Source organism: Mobula birostris, chromosome 2 (genome assembly GCF_030028105.1).
Source record: "Mobula birostris isolate sMobBir1 chromosome 2, sMobBir1.hap1, whole genome shotgun sequence".
Lineage (NCBI taxonomy): Eukaryota > Metazoa > Chordata > Chondrichthyes > Myliobatiformes > Myliobatidae > Mobula > Mobula birostris.
The window spans coordinates 116,603,683-116,628,097 of NC_092371.1; the positions used below are offsets into that span (position 1 = coordinate 116,603,683).

The 24,415-nt window shown below is 43.9% G+C and overlaps 1 long non-coding RNA gene across 1 annotated transcript; it reads left to right on the forward strand.

Annotated features, from left to right (window-relative positions):
• Nucleotides 1-1,240: 1,240 nt before the first annotated feature.
• LOC140190257 (uncharacterized) lies at nt 1,241-7,678 on the forward strand. The gene is made up of 3 exons (XR_011883574.1): nt 1,241-1,343; nt 1,877-1,968; nt 7,143-7,678. It is a non-coding gene; the product is annotated as an uncharacterized lncRNA (long non-coding RNA).
• Nucleotides 7,679-24,415: the final 16,737 nt, after the last annotated feature.

Genomic DNA, 24,415 nt, shown 5'->3' on the forward strand with positions numbered 1-24,415 from the left:
GCACAAACTCAACGATTCAGAAACAGCTTCTCCCCCTCTGACATTTGATTTCTGAAAGGACATTGAACCCATGAACATTGCCTCACTACTTTTTTAATTTCCTATTGTTTGCACTGCATATTTAACTATTTGATATATATACTTACTGTAATTAGTTTTCTTTTTTCTCCCTATTATCATTGTGCTGCTACTGCAAAGTTAACAAATTTTTATGACATATGCCAGTAATATTAAATCTGAATCTGATTGTCCAAATAAACTCTATTTTAGTGCAATGTTGACCATCATGATCTTTTCCAATTTCCTAACCTCTGAGTTGGAAGAGAAAGAAAGAATACCAGATGATGGTCTTCAAGAACATTATGCCCACCTGGGTGAGCTGCATGAAGACACGTCTGAGAGATTTCAGGATCTTCTCTTGATCCAAATTCCAGATTGGGCAATAAATCCATTCCTGAGCACTTGTAGTGAAGAATTAACTGGAAGATGGAGGAAGAACTGATCTTGCTACAAAATGAGTTTGAGCTGAAGCCGAGGTTCAAAAAACAATGTTAAGATTTTTGCTTCCAGACAGAAGTCTCTGAACACTATCCTACAATGTTGAAAAATGCCAAGATTTCCTTTATTGCCTTTCCAACATCATATATAGTGGAGAACAGTTTCAGTGCCATCATGCAACTTCTTTCAAGGCAACGAAACAGACTGCAAGTTACTGAACGTGGGGAATCTGACACTCGTTCTGAGTAACGTTCAGTTCAGCCTGATGTTGAGTAGCTGTGCAAAATCACCGCACCAAGCCTATCCATCTCATTCAAAGGTGAAAAAGCAAAGAAGTAGTGAATAGTTGAATTACTCATACAGGCTCTAAAGTTGTTGATAAAAATTGTTTTACTCTAAAAAAAAATTTATTTGTAGCATTAAATAGATTAGAAATATTTTTCCTATTCTATTCAAATAACACTCAAGAAGCAGCAGCTTGTTTCTCAATTTGCTGACCAGATTCAAAACCAAGTTCCACAATTTCAGTTGTTGGATTTCGCAACCTCTGCCCTCAATGTTCTGTATCTCTACCATTGATAATAATCATGCATAGCCTTTAATCACCAGCTGGTGTCATTGCGAAACCCTTTGCCTTACACCACAATCTTTTCAGTCACTGAATCTCCCCTACCCCTCCCATGCACTTTCCCCTCACCCATCAATCCCTCGCCTCCCAACCTTTCTCTGTGCCTCCACTTGCTTAAAGTGTAGATGGTTCCCTGATAGACAAGCTGGGCTGAAGGGGATTATTTTTTTCTGTGTGGCTCAAAACTGATGCAAAGCGGTCAAGCATTTACAAAAAGGTTAGTGCCATCCCACTAGAAACTGTACGTATTACAAGCATAAGCCATGTAACCAGGATGTGTTTTTGGAATGATCTGTCTCACAGGGTTTCTGCTGCGTAAATATGCTGCAGAAACCACATAAAAATGCCAACTGAACTGAATATTGTTATGGAGCCAATAAAATTTCTCATTGATTAAAAGGAAAGCAAATGAACAATGACCTCAAGTCTCATGTAAACTGATAAAGCATTATTGGCTTTAAAATAGAAATGCTTAGGAAACAAAACTACAATCTAATTTCCTGATGTCTAGGAGGGATGGTATCGCAAGCTGTTAAAGCTTCAATAGAGGCTTCACAAATAAGCTTCCAGTCTAAGCATAATATTGGCACAAGACAAAATATTTCATCCTGCACTCTGTTTGGCCTGCTTTAAGATTATTTTACCTTGCAATATCTGGAACGGAGTTCTTTTAATGAAGAAGAGGTCTAAAAATGTTGGACTCACCGGGAAGCCACTTATCCCATTGTGTTTATGTTGGCTGTTGTCCAGATATCTGATCTAAATTTGAATGGAGAAGTTCAGACAGAATTTCATCCTCTGCTGTGAGTCCTTCAGGTGCCACATGACCCTACGACATAGAGGTGAGAATATAAAACTTATGGCCACATCAGGTGATGAGAGTGGGAGGGTTTGATTAGGGGAGAAGGGAAGAGATATATGTGGAGAGGAAGCAAGAACATCAGTGTTGTACTCCAATTCACATGATCACAAGAGGCTGCAGGGGTTTGTAGACTCTGTCAGTTACATGATGGGTGCAATCCTCTGCACCAAGGCTTCCCAATCTTTTTTATGCCCTGGACCAATACCATTAAGCAAGGGATCTGTGGACTCCAGGTTGGAGCCCCTGTCCTATACCATCAAGAAGATCTTCAAGAGACAGTGTCTCAGGAGGGTAGCATCCATCATTCCGAGCCCTCACCAACCAGAACACGCCCTCTTCTAAATACTACCACTGGGGAGGAGGCACAGCATCCTGAAAACACACACAGTATTTTAGGATCAGTTTCTTCCACCCCCCCCCCCACCACCCGGCCATCAGATTTCTGAATGGTCCATGAAACCTTGAACAAGTTGCTATTTGTCTTTTGGGCTATTTATTTATTTCAATAGGTTTCAGTAGGTGCATTTAATGTCAGAGAAATGTATACAATATACATCCTGAAATTCTTTTTCTTTGCAAACATCCACAAAAACAGAGGAGTGCCCCAAAGAATGGATGGCAGTTAAATGTTAGAACCCCAAAGTCCCCCCCAGCTCCCCCTCCCACGCACAAAGCAACAACCCCCCCTCGCCACCCGCACTAGCAAAAAGCATCAGCTCCCTCCACCGAGCACTCAAGCCTTCAGCAAAGCATCAATAAAGACACAGACTTGCAGTACCCCAAAGACACCCAGTCATTCAATCTCCCTCCCTCCCTCCCTCCCTCTCTCCCTTCCTCCCTCCCTCTCTCCCTCTCTCTCCTTTTTGCAGCTTACCATAACTTTAAAGTTTTGCACTGTACTGCTACCACAAAACAGGAAATTTCACAACATAGGTCAGTGATAATAAATATGAGTCAGCAGTTGATTCTGATTCCAGCTAGAAGAGACTGAAGATGAAAGAGTCAAGTCAAGGGTTTTCACCAGGCCATTCAAACACCATGTCAACTGGCCCTGAGCTCAGGCATCTGCAATAAGGGCACACACATGCAGTTTGGAACACAGAGTGGTGTTCCCAGTGTCTTGAGCATTAAGTCCTCATCCGGACTGTACTGCAGGGTAACACTGCTCTGCACATTGCTGCCTGCACTGGCACGTGGCACCTATTCACCTCATGAATGCCAGGGACATGCTCACCCGTGCTGCAGCGCTGGAGGTCTAGATATCCACTGATGCTCCGATACATCCAAAGCTCAAATGCCAGGCCTGTGGAAGCAAGTGGTCAGCCTGGTGTTCCAGAGCATCAAGTGGAAAACTCCCATAAGGCATCTGGCACCACTGTCTGTTGTGTACTTGATATTCCGGTAATATTTGAGTAATGCTGCAAATATATTGTTTGATTAGGCATTCTTTGTTTATGGGTTACTCATTACGGGTTATATGTAAAAGTACGTCAATGGAACATGTTATTACGCCAGCATGTCATATGTGTGTGCTCCACCAATGTGCCTGATCCATTTTGTTCTTTTTTTTTACGGGGAGGAGAGGTTTGGGGGTGAGATCATGCTGCCTTTCTTTTCTTTCTGGGTTTCATGGTTACCTGAAGAATTGAAGAATTTCAAAGCTGTACACTTTCGTAATAAATAAACCTTTGAACCAAAGACTGACAGAATCAGAATCAGGTTTACTATCTTGGGCAGGTGTCGTGAAATTTATTAACTTAGCAGCAGCAGTTCAATGCAACACATGATAATATAGATAAAACAATTAAATAAATAAATCAATTGCAGTAAGTATATATGTATACTAAATAGACAATTTAAAACCAGTGCAAAAATAGAAATAATAAAAAAAGTGAGTTCAATGTCCATTTAGAAATGTAAAGGTTTAGATTCAGATTTAGATTCAGCTTTATTGTCATTGTGCCCAGTACAGATACAAAGCCAATGAAATGCACTTAGCACTGACCAGAAGTGCAAAGAATAGTGTTATTTACAAAATAACTGTGAATAAAAAAAGTGCTACAGCACACAAATATAAAAGTACTGAGACAGTACAATACGGATGCAATACTGCTAGCGCTGTGATGTGAGGTTCAGCAGGGTCACAGCCTCAGGGAAGAAACTCTTCCTGTGCCTGCTGGTGCGGGAGTGGAGGCTCCTGTAGCACCTACCGGATGGGAGGAGAGTAAAAAGTCCATGGTTAGGGTGAGATGCATCCTTGATGATGCTTTTCGCTCTGCCCAGGCAGCGTTTATGGTAGATGTTCTCAATGGTGGGCAATTGGGTGCCGATAATCCGCTGGGCAGTTTTCACCACACGCTGGAGTGCTTTGTGGTCTGATACAGGATAATTGTCATACCACACTGAGATGCAGTTGGTGAGTATGTTCTCAGTGGTACAGCGGTAAAAGTTGGTCAGTATCCTGGGACAGAGGTGAGCTTCCTTCATGCTTCACAGGAAATAAAGGCGCTGTTGCACCTTTTTGATCAGGATGGAGGAGTTCAGGGACCAGGTGAGATCCTCGGAAATGTGGACACCAAGGAACTTGAAGCTTGATACATGCTCCACTACAGCTCCGTTGATGTAGATGGGGATGTGAGTGTGGTTCCTAGCATGCCTGAAGTCCACAATGATCTCCTTGGTCTTCTGGGTGTTAAGGGCCAGGTTGTTGTCGGCACACCGTGTGGCCAGGTGCTGAACCTCGTCCCTGTAGGCCGTCTCGTCATCCCCTCTGATCAGACCAACCACTGTGGTGTCGTCTGTGAACTTGATTATGGAGTTTGAACCATGTACAGGAAGGCAGTCATAGGTGAAAAGGGAGTACAGAAGAGGGCTCGGCACACAGCCTCGAGGCACACCGGTGTTCAGGGTGAGAGTGGAGGAGGAGAGGTTGTCTAGCTTAACTGATTGGGGTCTGTTAGTCAGAAAGTCCAAGGTCTAATTGCAGAGGGATGAGCTGATACCAAACTGGCGAAGTTTGGTGATCAGCTTGGAGGGGATCACAGTATTGAATGCCGAACTAAAGTCAATGAACAGTATTCTGGCGTAAGAGTTGGGGCTGTCCAGGCAGGTCAGGGCAGAGTGAAGTGCTGTGGAGATGGCGTCCTCTGTTGACCTGTTGGTGCACGGATGCTGATTGACTTAATGAAAGATCCACAGTGACAAAAGGCCTTTTGCAAACCTCTGAATTGATTTTAGGCCTCTTTGATGATGATGATGACATTGACTCAGGCCTGAGAGATTTCTTTCCTTACTGTCAATTTGCAGCGTCCTCATCATTTCTTGATTTAAGTCTGAACACAATCATTGATAATACTTTACCTTCAATAGCTCACTTCCACTAATCATTCCTGTTTCGTGAATCTCCACTAAAATACTGCAAATACACATCGGGTCTTACACCATCTATAGAGGAAAAAGCGCACTTGCCAGTTCAGGCCAATGACCTTCATTGTGACCTTGTAACTCTCCCAGTGTTGTGCTGGTAGTGGACAACACAGTCAAACAATGGATATCCTCCTTTGAGGCCTTCTTAATCAAGTAAGGAATAACTCCATTTAAAACAACAGTCAGGTCATCAGCCCATCTCCTGACAGGTGAACTACCACTACCTGCAAATGTTTTCATAAGAGTTCAGTCCCCTATTCTCTGCTTCCTAAATGCTAATCTTGTGATCATTATGGCAGCATGCTGAATGCACACCTTAGCATAACTCTGTTGAAAACTGATGCAGTAGCAAACTCAGAGGTATGCCCATGGGGCCATGAGGCTTGAACATTTAAGAGTCTCATGATCTTCGAAAGCAAGACACAGCCTGTCCCCAGGGTCATGAATGGATTCTGATCTCACGGACATCCAGAAGTTGATTTTGAGCATGTCAGAAAACAAACAAAAGTCACTCTTCACCTGGATAATGTTTTAATGAATGCCATCAAAAGCCGTGCATGGTGAAGAATCAATATATAGGAGGGAGACTGGATATCTGGTTGAACGGTGCCACAACAACAACCTCTCTCTCAACATCAGCAAAACAAAAGATATGATTATTGACTACAGGACGAAGAAACCAGGGGTCCATTAGCCGGTCCCTGTGAGGAGACTGGAGGTGGAGGGAGTCAATAACGTTAAATTCTTTAGCGTTCTCATTCCTGGGACCAGCACTGAAGTGCCATTACAAAGAAGGCACAGCAGCACCTCTACTTTCTTAGAAGTTTGCACAAATTTGGCATGTCATCTAAAACTTTGACAAACTTCTATAGATGCACAGTAGATAGAATCCTGGCTAGTTGCATCACTGCCTAGCAGGAAACACTGATGCCCAAGGAGGAAAAAGCTTACAAAAAGTGGTGGATGCAGCCGAGTCCATCATGGGAAAATCACTCCCCACCATTGAGCACATCCATAAGGGCCACTGCCATAAGAAAGCAAAGTCTATGACCATCTAGGCCATTCTCCCTTCTCATAGCTGCCTTTGGGAAGGGGGCACAGGGACCTTAGGTCCCACGACATCAGGTCAGGAACAATTATTACCTTTCAACCATCAGGCTCACTAACCTCCGCACTGAACTAATTCCACAGCCTATGGACTGATTTTCAAGGACTCGACAACACATATATTCAGAACTATTTATTTATCGATTGATTGTATTTGTACTGGTTGTCTCCCTTTGCTCGTTGGTTGCTTCTCAGTATTTGTTTGTGTAAGTAACATAACTGAAACTTGATTATGATCAGCTGATCTGCGACCACACAAAAGTACTTTGCTTCTCAAACTCCTTTCATATGGACACATAACACACACATCATCCATCAACAATTTTAAAAAAACAGGGCGTTGGTCAAGACGAGAGCCAATTTCACTCGTTCTCTGTGATGGTCATCTTCATGGCGCCGAGGCTATGAAGACTGCCCTGGCTGCTGTGCTCCATGTCGCTAATACAATGAATTGATAAGCAAGGCTTTGGGCCTACTCTGGGCTGCTCCGATGTTTGGATCTGAGGACTCAATTTTGGTTCAGAATGCTGTTGTTCGCATGATTTGTATTTTTTTTCTCTTGCACATCTGGTGTTGGTCTTTTATTTTTAATTTTCTTCTTTTTTTCCCCTCTGGCGGGAGGAGAGAGAGCAGCGCGCGGCGTGTGCGCAGCCATCTGGTGAAAAATGATATCGTATCCGTTAAATAGGGGCCGTGGACAATTCTGATTTGATGGAGACGGGCGTGAAAGCACAGAGGAACATCTGGAGAAATTTCTGAAATGCTCGTTCGCTGCTGTCGTTACTGCGCATTCGGGAATCTTCTGGAGGGAAGGCCTCAAAATCCCCGGCTTTGCCTGCTGTTGGCGACCGAGATTGAGGTCGAATCGTTTGGACAGAAATGGCTCTCAGTACTCGGTGTTGGACAGCTGATTCGGAGGCTCGATTTTTTCGGATGACTCAGAGACGGCTCGTGGTTGGGAATGGCAGGGAAAGTTTTTCTTCCTTCTCCCGTCTGCGTGAGATGTGGGACATTTGAGAGACTTTGAAGTTTTTACTGTGCTCATGGACTTCTTCATTAAGTTATGGGATTGTTGCACTGTTGTAACTATATGTTATAATTATGTGGTTTTGTCAGTTTTTTCAGTCTTGGTCTGTCCTGTATTTTGTGATATCACACCAGAGAAAATATTGTATCATTTCTTAATGCATGCATTACTAAATGACAATAAAAGAGGACTGCGTGTCTTCATAATCTAGTTGGGTTCTTTCAGGTTTCTTGCTTTGAGGCTACCTGTGAGCAAGCTAATCTCAAGGTTAGTTTATACATTCTGTTATAATAAATGTGCTTGAATCTCGAATCTTGATCAAAAAGACTATTTAGCTGAAGTCCACCACAAAATTCCACAGAGAAGCATGCTGGTGTGGCTGGTAGGGCTGCTTGTTCACCCTCCCAATAAGTCAGGTTCAATCCCTACCTCAGGTGTTGTCTGTTTGGAGTTTGCAAGATCTCCTTGAGTCAGCATGGGCTTCCTCAAAGGAGCTTCAGTTTGAATCCACATCACCAAGATGGACTTGTAGATTAATTGGCCACAATCAAGCATGAAGTAGAAGGTCATGCATTTAAAGTGAGAGATATCAAGGGCAAGCATTTTGCACAGACCGTGGTAGTAGAAATAAAAATGAGGGAGTTGTTCAAGATGCTCTTAAATAGGCATATAAATGTGTAGAGAATGGACTCTGCAGGCAGAAGGGATTAGTTTAGTTAGTCATTTAATTACTAATTTAATGAGTTTGGCATAGCCTGTTCTTGTGCTGTACCATTCTATATTCTTCAGCTCCCAGTGTAGGTGGACGATGGGTAAGTTGTTGGGGGTGGGGTGGAGTGTGACATGATGGATATGTGAAGCCAATTGGATTACAGTGAAGTAAGTAAGGAATAGGAGTATGTGAGTGCTTCAAGGGCTGGCATAAGCTCAATGGGTCAAATGGCCTTCATTGCATGAAAAGAGTAAGTATTTCTCACAGCATGACACTTCATTCTTTAACTCTGGATTTGTCTCTCTTGAGTATTTGCAGTACTTTTGGAGCAAATTTTAAAATTAAAGATTTTGTTATTGCTGGTGTGTCAGAAATTCTTTGTTAGGTTAAAAGGGATCAGTTACTTCTGAAGGATGCCCGTTACTTAAGGATCTTTAGAAAATGTTCTACTACGTCAGAACACTTGCCCAAAGCACGTTAGTGGCTAAGATTAGTGCTGTAGGTATTGATTACTCCTAGGTTTGTGAAGAGTGCAGAGAGATCTTCGATCAATCGAAATAATATATGACTAGACTTAGGTATCAGAAGATGTTACTAAGTATTGTCATTGAATGAAGAACAATTAACTGAAATACAATACATTCTATATTCTCTTATTGTTTTTCCCTTGTACTGCCTCAATGCACTGATGTGATGAATTGATCTGAATGAAGGGCATGCAAAGCAAAGTTTGTCACTGTACCCTGGTACGTGTGACAATAATCAACCAACTTACCAACAGTTAAACAATTGATAGAATCATACAGCATGTAAACAGCCCCTTGGCTACAAAGTCCATGCTGATAACCAAGCCTCCATTTGCATTGATCCTACACCAATCCTATTTTATTCCCTCATAATTCCATCAGCTCCCATCCGAGCCTACCACTCACCTGCGTACTAGGGGTAATTTACAGTTTCTAATTACCCTATTAAGCCACAATTCTTGGGATGTGGAAGGAAATTGGAATACCCACGGTGGAAACCCAAGCAGAGGAAGGATGTACGAATTCCACACGGTCCGCCCCTGAAGCGAGGGGGCAGAAGCTCTGCCTGCCCTGCTGCTCCCAGTCAATGCTGATAAACCAGATCTTACTTGTGATTGAGGACAAGGGCAAAACTTTATTCTCCTGTGTTTCCTAATGGGTGAAAATATTAACAGGGCTCTACAACACACTACTCTCCTGCCAGCGAAGACACTAGAAAGCTGAGGGCAACCTTCCCTCAATTGGAAAATAATGAAGTCATTCTGAAGATGAAGATGTACTCCGTGTCTGGAATGAGCGATCACTTCATGCAAAAAATGCATGATAAATTCATATTATAGCTTCACTTCAAAGTAAAATAAAACCCAGTAGGTTGTGATAGAGCCAATCAGCTCCAATTTTCAAGGTGCCTGGGGTAAAGTTAAATTACTAGCTCTCATTGGATAGAGTGATACACGTCAGAAAAGCTATAATTGTACTGCTTGAGACTGGCGACAGCAGAGTAAACTTGTGACTGATTTCCCATTTGGTTGTGAAAAACAATACCATAAAGGATGACTGGGATTTATTTTGCATCTTTTAAGTCCTTTCCAGAATAGCCCCAAACATATTACACCCAATGAAATTCCTTTGAATTGTAGTCACTGTTGTTGGAGAGAAAGCATTGCAGCCATTTTACTGTCCTCAACCAACAACAAAACCATGATGACCAGGTAATCTGGTTACAAATCATTGAATGTAGACATCAAGTTATTTATCTATTGTGATACAGTACAGAATAGTCCCTTCCATCCCCTCAAGCCACGCCACCCAGCATTCACCCGATTTAACCCTAGCCTAATCACAGGACAATTTACAATGACCAATTAGCCTACCAACCAGTACGTCTTTGGAATGTGGGAGGAAACTGGAGCACCCAGAGGAAACCCAGGAGAACATACAAACTCCTTACAGTCAGCAGTGGCAGATGAACCCATGTCACAAGTACTGTAAAGAGTTGTGCTAACCACTATGCTTGGAACATGTCCAACGCATCGTCACTGAAGTGATACAATGGGATTATCTTACATCACCTTAACATCTGAGCTAACATCTGCATTTCCAGCTGTGCAGCAGTCCCCATGTTCTACACGAGACACTAATGAGACTCCAGTGTGGCAGCTGACCTAAAGTCAGACGTTCCTAGAGTTCTACAGCACAGCAAACAGGCCATTCAGCCCTTCTCATCCATTCCAACTGAGATGCCTATCTATGCTAATCCCATTTAGCTGTGTTTCACCAAATCGTTCTTAAGCCTTCCCTGTGCATGAACTTGTCCAAATATTTTTTTAAACCTTGTAACTGTACCCACCTCTTCAGCTTCCTCTGCCAATTTGTTCTATATACTCACCCCCTCTATGTAAAAACCTTTCTCCTCATACCTCCTTTAAATCTTACCCCTTTAACCTTAAATTTATGCCCTTTGGATTTAGACACCCACAGCCCTACCCTGGTTAAAAAAAACACTATGACTATCTACCCAATCTATGAGCTTCATAATTTTACAACTCTCCATAAGGTTACCCCTCAGCTTCCTTTGTTCCAGGAAAAGCAGTCCCAGCCAATCCTATCTCTCCTTATAACTCAAGTTCTGCAGTCCAGGAAATGTTCTGGTGAATCTTTCCTGCACCTTCTCTTCCTTAGTCACATTCTTTCTATAGCCTGGTGACCTGAACTCTACACAATATTCCCAGTGAGGCCTAACCAACAATTCAAACCACTGTGACAACTCCTATACATTGCTTTGGCTGATAAATGCAGATCAAACTATAAGTCTTCTTTACTGCTTTGTCTACCTGTGTCACCTCTTTTAAGGAACTATGTATTTATAACCAAAGGTTCTGCTGTTCAGTAAGACTCTCGGAACCCTACCTTTCACCGTGTATGTTTGGGCTTGATTTAACTTCCCAAAATACATCAATTTGCACTTAGAGTCATAGAGTCATAGAAGAACACGGCACAGAAACAGGCCCTTTGGCCCATCTAGTCTCTACCAGTATTTAAACTAACTAGTCCCACCAACCTGCACCAGGACCATAGCTGTCCATACCCCTTCCATCAATGTACCTATCCAAACTTCTCTTACGTTGAAAACAAATTCACGTGCACCACTTGCACTGGCAGCTCATTCCACACTCTCACCACCCTTTGAGTAAAATAGTTTCCCCTCATGTTCCCCTTAAATGCTTCATCTTTTACCCTTAACTCATGACCTCTGGTTGTAGTCTCACCCAACCTCAGTGGAAAAAGCCTGCTTGCATTTACCCTCAAACAACAGGAATTCTGCAGATGCTGGAAATGCAAGCAACACACATCAAAGTTGCTGGTGAACGCAGCAGGCCAGGCAGCATCTCTAGGAAGAGGTGCAGTCGACGTTTCAGGCCGAGACCCTTTGTCAGGACTAACCTTCCTTCAGTTAGTCCTGACGAAGGGTCTCGGCCTGAAACGTCGACTGCACCTCTTCCTACAGATGCTGCCTGGCCTGCTGCGTTCATCAGCAACTTTGATGTGTGTTGCTTGCATTTACCCTGTCTATATCTCTCTTATCAGAGTAAAATTCCATTAACCATTCCCTTGCCCATTTTTCTAGTTTATCTAGATTCTGTCATAACCTTAGACAATCCTCTTCTCTGTCCACCATACCTCTAATGCTGGTAATATCTGCATACTTACTATATACTGTATATTTTCTTCCAAATTATTAATATATACGATGGACAAAAAAGGACCCAGCCCCGATCCCTGTGGAATACCACTGGTCACGGAGAGCCAACCTGAAAAGAAATGCTCTTCTATTACCTCTGCCTCCGACCACCAAGCCAATTTTGTAGCCCCTTGGCTACCTCACCCTTGATGCCATATGGGATTTTTACAAAGACTTTGTAAAAGTTCATGAAGACAACATCCACTGCCCTGCCCTCATCAATCTTTTTGGTTGCCCCCCCACAAAAAACTCCATCAAATTTGTGAGAAAGTACCTCCCAGGAACAAAGCCATGTTTACTGCCCTTAACCAGTCATTGCCAATCCAAATGAAATAAGTTCTCTTTCTTAGAATCACTTCCAGTAACAGCTCACTGGCCTGTATTTCCTTGATATGCTTTTGCTGTCCTTCTTAGAAAAAGATTTTTCGTCATTTACCGTCCTCCAATCTTCCGGTCTAAGGAACATACCCATTACTAAGGAAGATACAAAAATCTCTGCTGGGGCCCCAGCAATTTCCCCCATTGCTTCACTCTAGGTTACACCCTGTGAAGTTATCCATCTCTACGTGCCTCGAGGCCCTCCCCATCTCCTGCTTCATCTTGCTGATATGTTTCAGCATATCACTGTTTACTTTCCTGAATCCATCAGCTTCCATGTCCTTCTTCCTGGCAAGTACAGCCAAAAATATTCATTTAACACTTCTCTCATCTCACGTGTCTTCACACATTGGCAGCCATACTGTGGAAAGGCTTAACTGTGGAATTTGTTTCCACATGTAGTTCTGGAGACCTACATGTATTTGGGTGTATTTAAGGCAGAAATTGATACGTTCTTGATTGGACATGGCATCAAAGGTTACGGGGAGAAGGCTGGGAAAGGGGGTTGAGGAGGAGAAAAAAAAAATCAGCCATGATTGAATGGTGGAGCAGACTCGATGGGCCAAATGGCCTAATTCTGCTCCTACGTCTTATACTGTTCCTTAAGGAGCTTATTCTCTCCCTAGCTAATGGTTTGCTCTTAATATGCCTCGAGAATCTTTTAGGATTCTCCCTACTTGCCGGGGATATCTCATGTCCCCTTTCACTTCTCTTCGTCTGGTAAAATGGTAAATTGAAAATTGGTTTATGATTGGCACATTTACCAAGATACAGAGAAAATTTTAGTTTTACATGCCATCTACCCAGACCATGTCATCACATTAGTGCATTGAGGTAGAACGAGGCAAAATCAGTAACAGAATGCAGAACAGAGTGTTACGGTTCCAGAGAATGCAGTGAACGCTGACAGTAGTGCAAGGCCGTAACAGGGTAGACTGAGTCCAATTCATCATACTAGGGGACTACTCAACAGCCTAGTAGAGTAGGAGCTGCCCTTGAACCTGATGCTTTCTTGATTTTGCACCTTGCTCGCGATGGGAGGGGAGAGAAGAGAGAGTCCAGGGCAAGAGGGGCCTTTGATTATGATGATTGCTTCATCAAGGCAATGAGAAATGTGTACCCCTTGTTACATACACCTGTTAGGGTGCATTCTCCAGTTACCTTATAAGGGAACCGTAGCCTTCAGCCAGGAGCAGATGCCATCAGGTGATTCCCAACCTTCAACGAGTGTTTCGGCCCTTACCCTCGACACTCTCCAGTTGGTGGGCCGGCACTGGTGGCCAAATTACTGCCCATCTGCTCCTGGCTTCCAGCTTCCCTCCTCTCGCCTATTCCAAATCCAACAAGAGGCTCGTTCTGCCTCTTCCCCCATCCTACGAGCTGCTTGTTTTTCACTCCTTTCGTCCAGGCCCAGATCTGACAACAACCGCCATGCTGATTTGGCTGGGAAACCTCTGCAGCCAATCTCCACAGGGAACAACCATGCCTGCCATCCCTTGTCTTTACACTCCTGCACTAAGGGCTGGTTCTTCACGGCCTTTCTCTTGTGGGCCTCTTCCCATCCCTCCCCCCACAGCACAGTCAATAAGGAATAATATTCCTTATTCACCTCAAGAGATTCACTTGATATTAGTTTGTGTACACCTGACATAACTCTCCCTTTTTCTGAACAAAATCTCAATATGCACCTTATTATTTGTTAATTTGATGGTGGTAATATTACTTTACGTGTTATGAGTGTGAGATATATGTACTGTGTTGTGCACCTTGGTGCAGAGCGATGTTGTTTCATTTGGCAGCAAACAATTGAACAACAATAAACTGAACTTGAATATCCCTTGTTGACAAGGGTGCCCTAATCCTGTCAGTCATGTCCTTCACTCTAACAGGGACATTCTAGCCCTGAACACTTCCCACCTCCCAGTTAAAAAGTTCATGTGTATCAGAATCCCCTTACCTGCCTACAATCAACCTTGGAGCGTGGGCGTGTGCACACACACACACACACACACCTGCTGGATGAAGAAGGGGAGTGGCTACCACATACCGTAGCATAGTCTGAGGCGTCAGTAGTAGTAGCTATGGGTGCATTGGGGAGTGGGTGTATCAGTATGGTTGTGTTAGAAAGAGCTCATTTGGTATCATCAATTGCCCTGGTTATGTCCACTGACCAGTCAAGCATTTGATTAGAGGTATTCCCTTTAAATGCACTACACAGGGGGAGGTTAAGTTCAGCAGTTTACGGAATGAGGCGTTGACAGAAATTTATGATACCTGAAAATTCCTGTAGGTTTTTTGTAGTGGAGGATGGTGGGGAATCTATAATAGTGGCTACTTTTCACATCTTCTGTGAGGATGCGATGGCCAAGAAAGTCAATAGCTGACAACCCAAACTGGCACTTAGCAGGATTAATAATGAAACTATGTTAGCTTAAGTGCTCAAGAAGAGTGCGAAGATATGTGTTCAGATTTGGACGCATTGGCGACAGGTTTGTCATCCAGGTAAACAAAAGGAAAATCTAAATCTTTTAATAGAGTCCACCTGCCACTGGAAAGTCTGTGCTGCATTTTTCAGTTCAAATGACATGCGCAGAAACTCAAAAAGGCTGAATAGGGTTATTACAGATGTTTTGGGAATGTCCTCCATGCACACAGGCACCAGATGTTAGTCCCTAACTAGGTCGACTCTGGAAAAATTAACTTTCCAGCTAAACGTGCTGAAATGTCTTAGATGCGTGGGATTGGGTAATGATCGGGGGTGGAAGCCTTGTTAAGGCGTCAGCAATCAGCATATGGGCGACAACCACCATAGGACTTAGGGACCTTATGGAGGGGTGAAGCCCAGGGGCTATTTGACCGGCGTACAATTCTGAGTCTATCTACGTTGACAAACTCAGCCTTTGTGGTTGCCAGCTTTTCTGGGTCCAGTCTATGCGTGTGGGTATGGGTTGGTGGGCCAGTTGTGGGAATGTGGTGCTTGATCCTAAGTTTTGTGACTGTAGTGGAGAATGTGGGCTTGGTGAGGTTTGGGAATTCACCCAGCAGTGGAGTAAACTCACATGCGGTGGTGAATGTGCTTGACAGAGTTGTTGTGGGGAACTTACTGTGGGGGGCTGGGTAATGATCCAAAGTCCTTGACATCCATAAACCAGCAGTTCTTAAGTTCTTAAGATGGACTAATAGTCCTTGGGCATGCAGGAAATCTACACCAATTAAAGGTCTAGCAACTTTAGCCTCGACAAAGTCCCGTGTGTAATGTTGCCCAGGTGATGCTGGCTGAACACCTGAGTCACACAGGAGACATCACCCTGAAAGGATGTCCATAATGAACAGCAGATGACCCCGACAGCTGGAACCCATGGTGTTCACAGACCTCTGTGGTCCCAATGCGCTGGCACTGTTGAAGCTGCAAGGTGCTCAGCATTTCCAAGTGTTCCTACCAAAGCAAGCGTGGTAAAAACACAGACTTGGCGTTGTCTGTTTCACAACCATGGGTGTTCTTATGTCGGGGGCCTTGCTGACTGGGCTTATTGAGCTAGAGAAAGGAGGAGGAATGATGCAATGCCACCTAGCTGAGTGTAGACTATCAGCCATTTTTGCAAGCTCCAATAGTTCTTCAGGGGTGCATTAGTGAGGGCTATGTGAACTTGATCAGGCATTTGCTGCCTGAAGCGTTCTTTAAAAATAAAACAAAGACGGTAATTTCCCAGGAGAGACAATATATGGTCCATTATCTCCAAAGGCTTAGCATCACCAAGACCAGATGAGGAGAGCAAATGTTTGGTGTGCTCAGGCACCAATAATTCAGAAGTCTGTAAAAGGTGAGTTTTCAGCCATCGGTATATGTCATGTTCAGATGGGTGTTCAAGCAGACTCACCATTCTCACTGCTGTGAAATTGCTGAGCGAAGCTACCACATTGTAGAATTTGGTGCTGTTGGCGGAGATTTCTCGCAGTGCAAAATGAGTCTTAGCTTGTACAAACCAAGCGATGGCAATTTGCTCCCAAAACTCTGGCAGTTTGATGGTGACTGGGTTGGCCGGCATGTTCAATAACTCTGGGATCGTCCTAGAGCAGCAGGGTTACCAATACTGTATAGGCTTTTACAAATAAAACAAAGTGAGGCATTTTATGTTTAATGAAACCCTTAACACGTTTTATTGAACTCCAAAAGCCAAACAGAAAGGTGCACTGACAATCTTTACATAGCAATGTCATCACTTCAGATCAGCATCAGAAAATGCAGCCCCATCTCAATGTCAGTGGTTGTGAATTATGTACATTTCTCCCAGCTACGTTACCCTACACCTTACTTCGGAAAACATTCCTGAACACGCTGAACAAATTTGAGCCCATCTCATCCCTTAGCACTATGGCAGTCCCAATCAATATTAGGGAAAGTCATCTGCCAAAACAGCCCTATTATTCCTGCTGTTATCTGTGGCTTCCTACAATTCACACAGACACTTGTGGGGGGGGGGGGGGCCTACAGTATAATCCCAGCAAAGTAGTCATCCCTTTCATAGTCCTACCCATATGGCCCCACGGACACTCCCCTTAGAATATCCTTTCCAAGTACTGCTGTGATGTTCTCTCTATTCAATGGTGAAACGCCCTCTCCTCTCTTACCTCTACCCCATCCCCAAATATTTTGTGGCTGGTCCTGCCCTTCTCTGGACAACGTCTCCATAATAGAATTAATATTACATCCCATGTGATAATCTGCACAGATACAATGTGGAAACAGGCCTTTTGGCTCACCAATTCAAATCTGACCAGCGAGCAGCCATCTTTACACCTATCCTGGCCTAAATCATTTATTCTCTCCACATCCCCAACGTTTCCCCCAATTGTACTGTATCCCTGCCTACACACTGGAGGCAATCCAGAGAAATATATTGTGCCCAATTAACCTACCAAACCACATGTTTTTGGGATGTAGGAGGAAACCAGAGCACCTGGAGGAAAGCTACGAAGTCCCAGACGGATCATGAGAACTCCTGACACGCCATGGTAACTTAGCGGTTAGCATGATGCTATTACAGCTTTTGGCATTGCGGAGTTCAGAGTTCAGAGTTCAATTCCGATGCCATTCTGTACGGAGCGTCTATACATCCTCCTCGCGCAATGTGTGGGTTTTTGCCATATGCTCCTGTTTCTCCTCATAGTCCAATGGCATACCGGGTATTAAAATTGTCCCGCCAGTAGGTTAGGATGAGTTGGGGTCATGAGGCTGCAGGAGTGGCATGGGTTGAAGGACCTACTCTGCGCTCTATCGGTAAATAAAGCAAACAAGCAATTAACAGCGTGAAAGCAAGTTGCTGGAGCCGTGAGACAGTAGTTCAGCTCACACCACTCTGTCACTGATCCACCTGACTCTGAGGGAAGCTCGTTACCAATCAAGCTCCAGGCAGCAAATGACGCTCGCAAAAGCTCACTCCGCAACCATTAGGGCAGCTGAGGTGTTCAAACAGCATTGGACTGCTTTAAACATTTGCAAGATGCTAGCATTAGCTCTATTACAGTGATATGGAGTAAAACACACAGATTTAGGTCTCTCAGCAGGAACTGAAACCGAGTCATAATAGCAGCCCAAGCAATCCTGGGCTGGAGATGTCAGCGGCATTCAAATCAGAGTCTATTGTACTGGGGGAGTGCAATCTGCCAGTGTGACTTTTTAAAATGTCATTCAGAACGGATATGTCTTTCCTGATACCTGTAGGACTATAATGTTGGGCAAATCATTCTGTGCCCACTTGCTGTGAAGCAAAGAAGTCTTTGTGTATCATGCCATTGTTCTGATTGCAGACAAACAAGATTACAACGTAGGATACTGAGGGAAAATGCATCCTACTGTCACATATCAGCCATGGCTCAGCATGTAGGGCACTTGGATCTGAGGGAGTAGGTCAAGTGGTTAAATTCTTCTTTCTGAAGATTTTGTCCAAGAGCTAGGTTAATGCTGCAATGTTGGGGGAGTCGTATTCTTAAGAGACTAGAATTAAACTAAATCTCCCAGGGTAATATCAAAGGGTCCTTGTGGAAGTCATGGTAACGCAAGGATAGACTGGGGCAGTTGTAGTCAAACAAGCCCTTTGAAGTGAGACTGCCAGAGACACCTCTGCCTACAACAGATGAGAATAGTGTATAATCAAGGCAACTGAGTGAGACCTCTGTAGAGAGACTTTTCCAGAAAGATCTTCCTAAAACATAGCACCCCCTTACACAATAGAGGGTGTCAGAGGCAGACATGATAGCAGAAGGATGTGAAACCTACCCAATATCTAAGGCTCTATTGTCCCTACTAGCTTCAGAACATCATTTTGGCTGTCTGCTTGAAGCCTCAATTGACTTTCAACGCCTCTATTGTCTTTATTAACTTCAAAATATCATCAGCTGTCCACTCGATGTTTCGATTAACTTCAACACCTCTGTAAGGGGTTTCTTCTTTTATGTTACTGCTAAGGCTAATAAAAATGGCTTCTCTGTGATGTTAACTGCTGAGACAGTGGTTCTCTATAGCAGCTTGTTTTGGGTTATACGAGAATTATATTCATTTGCTAACCAATTGGGATAGCTGTTATTCTTTCTTTTGTGTCTGTAAGCTATTGTTTTCACGGGCTTTGGGGAGAAGGCGGATGGGAACAGAGAGAGGAGATGCACTGCTGTAAGCTGGGTGATGGAACGGACCCCAAGTGGGAGTCCGAGGCCCAGGGTCGTCGGCGAGGAGAGAAGACGAGGACAGACTCGAGTAGAGTGTTTGGCCGATCACCGAGGGTGGTCCCATTCAGAGTTCGGAGGACATCGACTGGAGGAAGCAGGACCTAGTTTCTGTAAGAGCTCCAACGATGTGTGCACGAACTGGTTCATAATAGTGGCACCTTTTTCTTTTTTAAAAAAACAGTTAATTCTTATTTTGTTCCTTTACTACCTATATAGTCAAAGTAAGAGTTATGAAGTGTAATCATTTAATCGCATATGGTGTATTGTCTGTTATTTGGCGTGGTGGGGTACATCACACAGCATCTACACAAACTTGATTACCCAGTTTGGCAGGGCCGAAGGCTGCTCCCCCTAGACGACAGCGAGCTGAGCGACCCTGAGGCTTACTCGTCCGGGTTGTGGATCTTTGTCGGGTGCTGTGTGATCAGCCTGTTTAAATCAGTGCTGCTGTGTCTCTATGGGATAGCGGTTAGTGATGTCTGCCTCCATGGCATTGTCCATACTAACTTCAAAAAATCCTCGGCTGTTTGCTTGAGGTTTCGAATGACTTCTATTGTGAACAGTGTTTGATCTTGCAGGTAAGGAACTGAAGCAGATACAATTTACAAAAATCAATATCTGTAACTGATAATCCAATCCTGTATTAAAAATAAAAGCTTTCTGTTCGGTCTTCAGAACAATGTGGGTGACAGGGGCCACACTCTCCTTCTTGTGCACAAGTAAAATAAAAGGAACCTTTGAGGTGTGTGTTCTGGGCCCAGATATTTTAGTTATTTTATTTTATTATCTGAGACGCCAGTTACGTCAATGCCATGTATCTAAGCTTATAAAGGAGGAGGCTGTTATCTTGACCAATGTTAATCAATATCATACAGGGGTGGTGGGGAATAATGTCCCTGACTGGCATCTTGCTGTTTGTGGGATCTTGTGTCCTGCAACAGTCAGCTGTACTCTGTCTAGCCCAACGTTCTAAGAGACACTGGGGCAATCTAACTTTGTAAAACATGAGAGGGTAATGGAAGGTGACCATACGGGGAGGGTCTCCTGAGCTGCCAGGCATAAAGGACCGCAGATGCTGGAACTTAGAGCAAAAATCAATCTACTGGAGGAATGTAGTGAGTCAGGTAGCATCTGTGGAGGGAGATGCAAAGTCAACATTCTGGGTTGAGACCCTTCATCTGACTGGAGGGGTTGAGGTCGATAGAGGTGAAGTGGGATGAAGAAAATAAAAAGAGGTGAGGGGGAGGGCTGGGGCAAGAGCCGGCAAGCAATAGATGGATTCAGGCGAGAAGGGATGATTGACCAATGGAGCCATCCATTCCTGTCGTGTTTGATCATTTATAGCCCCTCCTACCTCCATTCATCATGTCCCAGTCTGATTGCCTTTTCACCCTTCCCTGCCCCACTGAACTGTAAACCATATGACAGTGACATTTAAGAGGCTGTTAGATGGATGAAAAGGTACGTATGGTTCAGGTAGAGGCAGAGGAGATGAAGTTGAATTCCTCAGTGTGTGCAAACATCATGGGCTGAAAGGCCTCTTTCAGTGCTGTTCTGTTCTATGTTCTATCCCTTCATGTCCCCTCAAATGAGTGTCTGTGCTACTCCAGAGGGTCAACCACACTGATGGGTTGGAGTTAAAAGGAGGCCAGACTAGCTAGGGAAAGATTTCTGTCCCTGAAGAATTTAGTGTGTCAAGAGGATTTTTAACAGAAATCCATAGTTCTCCAATATTTATAGTAACATTTATTCCAGATTTGTTTAATTATTTGAACATAAGCACTACTGATTCTGTGGTGGGATTTGAGATTAGAACAATCGCCCAAAGCACTAGCTACTGCACAAATATCTTTAACAGCATGCCTGTGTATTCCCTTGCCATATTGAAGTTCCAATACCATAGTCAAGCTTGCTGACATCACCACTTTCGTTGCCCGAATCAAAGGTGGTGACAAATCGGCATTAAGGAGGGCGGTGCCACAATAACAACCTCTCACTCCATGTCACTTAAACCACTGAGCTCATTATTGACTACAGGAGGAGGAAACCAGGGGTCTATGAGCCAGTCTTCATCAGGGGATCCGAGGTGGAGAGAGACAGAATCAGGTTTAATATCACTGGCATATGTTATAAAATTTGTTGTTTTGTAGCATAATAATAAAATAAATATAAAGTACAATAAGAAAAACAAATTAATAAGTAGTGCAAAAAGTGAGGGAAAATACTGAGGTAGTGGTCATGGGTTCAATGTCCACTCAGAAATCTGATGGCAGAGGGGAAGAAGCATGTTCCTGAAATGTTGAGTGTGTGTCTTCAGGCTCCTGTACCTCCTTCCTGATGGTAGCAATGGGAAGGGGGCATGTCCTGGGTGCTGGGGGTCCTTTACGATCGATGCTGTGTATCTGAATCATTGCCTTTTGAAGATGTCCTCAGTGCTGGGGAGGCTTGTACCTGTGATGGAGCTGTCTGAGTTTGCAACTTTCCGCAGCTTTTTCCGATCCCGGGCAGTGGACCTCCCATGCCAGATAGTGATGCAACCAGTTAGACTGCTCTCCACCGTAGAAATTTGCAAGTGTCTTTAGTGACATATCAAGTCTTCTCAAGCTCCTAATGGAATATAGCCACCGTCACGCCTTCTTTGCAATTGTATCAATATGCTGGGCCCAGGATAAGTTTTCAGAGATGTTGACACCCAGGAACTTGAAACTGCTCACCCTTTCCACTTCTGATCCCTCAATGAGGACTGATGTGTGTTCCCTTGACTTACCCTTCCTGAAACCCACAATCAATTCCTTGATCTTACTGACGTTGAGTGCAAGGCTGTTGGTGTGACACCACTCAACCAGATGATCTGCCTCACTCCTGTACGCCTCCTCATCATCTTCAGAAATCCTGCCAACAATAGTTGTGTCACTGGCAAATTTACAGATGGTGTTTGAGCCATGCCTGGACACACTGACATGGGTGTAGAGAGATTAGAGCAGTGGGCTAAGCATGCATCCTTGAGGAACAACAGTGCTGATTGTCAGCGAGGAGGGGATGCTATTTCTGATCCATATAGACTGTGGTCTTCCGGTGAGGAAATGAGAGATCCAGTTGCAGGGGGAGGTACAGAGGCCTGGGGTTTGCCCAGGTGATCCAAGGCCAAGTGGAGAGTCACTGAGATTGTGTCCATCATAGACCTATTGTGGTGATAGGCTAATTCCAGCTGATCCATGTAGGTCCTTGCTTAGACTGGAGTTGATTCTAGCCACGAGCAACCTTTCAAAGAACTTCATTCCAGTAGATGTGAATGCCACTGGATGATAGCCGTTGAGGCAGCTCACCCTACCCTTCTTAGGTACTGGTATGATTGTCATCCTTTTGAAGCAGGTGGGAACTCCGACTGTAGCAGTGGGAGATTGAAGATGTCCTGGAACAGTCCTGTCAGTTGGTTGGCACAGGTTATCAGAGCCCTACCAGGTACACCAAATCAAACGCATCAGCATATAGAAAGAGAGAGAAAATCTGACTGAATGGCATCACAGTGCCATCCCCTCGGGTTCAAGAGCCTGATGGTTGAGAGGTAAAATCTTCTCCAGAAACTGGTGCTGTGGGTCCTGTGGCTCCAGATGGCAGCAGCAAGAAGAGAGAATAGCCTGAACGTTGGGGGCCCTTGATGACAGATGCTGCTTTCCAACAACAGCGCTCCGTGTAGATGTGCTCAGTGGAGGGGAGACTTTACCCATGATGGACTGGGCCATATCCACTACCTCCTGTGGGGTATTCTGTTCAAGGGCATCGGTGTTTCCATACCAGGCTGTGAGTATGCTCTCCACTACACACCTATAGATGTTTGCCAGAGTTTTAGAAGACGTGCCACATCGTTGCAAACATCAAAGAACATAAAAATATTACCATGTCTTCTCTGTAATGGCACTTACATGCTGGACCAAGGACAAGTCCTTCGAAATGATAACATCATGGAATTTAAAGTTACTGACCCTTTGGTTCTAATTCTGATGTTCTCAATACTTATTGCTTATTTACTTATTATTATTATTTTGTTTGTTTTTTGTTTTGTATTTGCACAGTGTGTAGTGCAAATTTGCACATTGGTTGTGTGTCCACCTTGTTGTGCGGAATTCATTGATTCTATTGCCTTTCACTGTATTTACAGTGAATGCCTACAAGAAAATGAGTTTGATAATTAATTTACTTTGAACTTTGAACTTAGTGTGGCCCAGCTGATATTTCTTTCCGCTCTAGATCAGAAGGTTTGCATTCCCTCAGCAGCTGGAACACAAAGGTAACCGGTGTTGTGCTGAAGAAGTGCTGTACTGGTGCAAGTGTTGCCCTTCAGTGAGGTGTTAAATCTAGGGCATCTGCTTTCTCAGGAAAATGTAAGGTAAATCCATGACACTAAATTCCTCGGTGCTATCATTCCGAGGACCTGTCCTGATGTGAGGACAATTACAAAGAAAGCACGGCAGTGCCTCTGCTTCCTTAGGGGTTTGCAAAGATTCAGCGTGATATCTAAAGCTTTGACAAACTTCTGTAGATGTGTAGTGAAGAGTATATTGACTGGTTGCATCACAGCCTGGTATGGGAACACAAATGCCTTTGAATGGAAACTCCTACAAAACATAGTGGATAGGGCCCAGTCCATCACAGGTCAAGTTCTCCCTACCACTGAGCAGATATACATGAAGTACTGTCACAGGAAAGCAGCATCCATCATCAGGGACTCCCACCATCTAGGCCATGCTCTCTTCTTGCTGCTGCCATCAGGGAGAAGGTACAGGAGCCTCAGGATCCACACCACCAAGTGAAAGAACAGCTATTACCCCTCAACCATCAGCCTCTTGAATCAAAGGGGGATAACGTCACTCAGTTTCACTTGCTCCATTATTGAAATGTTCCCACAAACAATGGGCTCACTTTCAAGGACTCTTCAGCTCATGCTCTCAATATTTATTGTTTGTTTATTTATTATTTTTATTTCTTTCTTTCTGGATTTGCATAGTTTGCTGTCTTTTTCATACCGGTTGAACAACTAAGTTGGTGTAGTCTTTCATTGTTTCTATTATGGTTATTATTCGATTATGGATTTATTGAGCATGCCCACAAGAAAATGAATTTCAGGGTTGTATGTGGTGATGTACAAGGGGTAATTGCTAAGTTTGTGGCCTAAGGTGGAAGGAGTCAATTTTAGAAAACCTAGCACATTTATTTTTCCTACATTTACACACGTAGTCCAGCAGTCGTGGAGCACACGGATCCCTTCTTTGTGGAAGTCGGTGTCTT